Consider the following 1,076-nt stretch of genomic DNA (forward strand, 5'->3'; position numbering starts at 1 on the left):
AAGACTGTATAACTATTTTTTATGTTGAAGTAAATTCCTTCATTGCTTTACATTCCACTAAGGACAAACATCTTTTAATTTCAGGTGCCCACACGACAGTTTCACGTGAGACATGCAACGACAGTGCAAGGAGGTGCTGATGCGTACAAGATGGACAAAAATGCACGAGGCTTTGTTCGCATCTTCAACTTCAGTTCTTTCAAGGACAGATCCGACCTGAACCTTCAGCAACTCGACTACGATGCTCGCATTATGTCAGATGTATTTGGCAAAATGGGATACGTGTGTGAAACACACTCGTCACCCACGGCTCAGCAAACGAAGGAAGTCTGAAAATATTCGGATGCTGATGAGCTAACAGACGTCGGATGTGCTATATTTGTCATTTCTGGTTATAGTATAATGACAGGAAGATTCTTACGTCCGATATGAATCTGTAGACATCGACTATTCTTAAATCTCTTCAAAGATTCAGATTGTCCTCAGCTCACTAACAAACCTAAACTCTTCATCTTAACTTGTACAAACCTGAGTGAAGTTATAACGACTTCAAGCAGTGAAACTCTAAAAGTGAAGCGGTTGACAGATCCCCTCAGCGACATGGTTTGTATCTATTCCAACAGCATTGGTCTCAACTGCATCCCGAATGGGAAAGGAACAGCCTTTAACTGGTGTTTGTGTCGCACTTTGGCAGAGCATGCTGCTGACCAGGAACTTTGTGATTTTTACAGAGAATTTCCTGAAAGAGTACAATGAGAGCTCTCCTAGTTTCTTACCCGAATTGAGGTACTTTGGCTTCACCAAGAAATTCTTCTTTAATCCTATGCAAGTTTAATGAGATCCTCTATGAAGCAAATTTTTATATGATTTATACACCATTAATTCAATAGATTTGCAATGGCTTGTTAATTGAGATACTTGAATTTTAAATATTATTTAAAGAAAATTTCTAGACAAACATTGGTCAAATGTAGAAAAGTAACACTGATGTAATTTCGATAAAGAACTAGGAACAAATTATTTGAGCTACATCTCTGTGAATTTTTATATTCACATACCTTTTCCACTGATTTTCG

The 1,076-nt window shown here is 37.9% G+C and overlaps 1 pseudogene; it reads left to right on the forward strand.

Annotated features, from left to right (window-relative positions):
- LOC119588652 overlaps positions 1-1,070 on the forward strand; it is a 3,293-nt pseudogene extending 2,223 nt beyond the window's left edge.
- Positions 1,071-1,076: the final 6 nt, after the last annotated feature.

Source organism: Penaeus monodon, chromosome 24 (genome assembly GCF_015228065.2).
Source record: "Penaeus monodon isolate SGIC_2016 chromosome 24, NSTDA_Pmon_1, whole genome shotgun sequence".
Lineage (NCBI taxonomy): Eukaryota > Metazoa > Arthropoda > Malacostraca > Decapoda > Penaeidae > Penaeus > Penaeus monodon.